Here is a 416-nt window from a genome sequence, read left to right as displayed (position 1 = left end):
GTGCCGGACCGAGGCTCGAACTCGGGACCTTTGCCTTTTGCGGGCAAGTGCTCTACCAACTGAGCTACCCAAGCACGACTCACGCCCCCTCCTCAGCCTCACTTCCGCCGGTACCTCGTCTCCCACGTTCCAAACTTTACAGAAGCTCTCCTGCGAACCTTGCAGAACTAACACTCCTGGAAGAGATGATATTGCGGAGACATGGCTTAGCCACAGCCTGGAGGTTGTTTCCAGAATGAGATTTTCACACTGCAGCGGAGTGTGCGGTGATATGAAACTCCTGGAAGATTTAATCTGCCGGGTAGTTTCATATCAGCGCACACTCCGCTGCAGAGTGAAAATCTCATTCTGGAAAAGTCTCGAAGTCTATCGCTTCCTGCAGAGGTAAGTACTGGGAGGGGATAGTGATCCTTTGA

At 52.4% G+C, this 416-nt stretch overlaps 1 non-coding gene across 1 annotated transcript; it reads right to left on the bottom strand.

Annotated features, from left to right (window-relative positions):
• Positions 1 to 75, bottom strand: Trnal-caa (transfer RNA leucine (anticodon CAA)). Its single transcript has one exon. It is a non-coding gene; the product is annotated as a tRNA-Leu (tRNA).
• Between the last annotated feature and the right edge of the window lie 341 nt (positions 76 to 416).

This window comes from Schistocerca serialis, chromosome 4 (genome assembly GCF_023864345.2).
Source record: "Schistocerca serialis cubense isolate TAMUIC-IGC-003099 chromosome 4, iqSchSeri2.2, whole genome shotgun sequence".
Classification (NCBI taxonomy): Eukaryota; Metazoa; Arthropoda; class Insecta; order Orthoptera; family Acrididae; genus Schistocerca; species Schistocerca serialis.
Note: the sequence above shows the minus strand (reverse complement) of the source record. Positions and strands in the feature narration are given on the sequence as shown.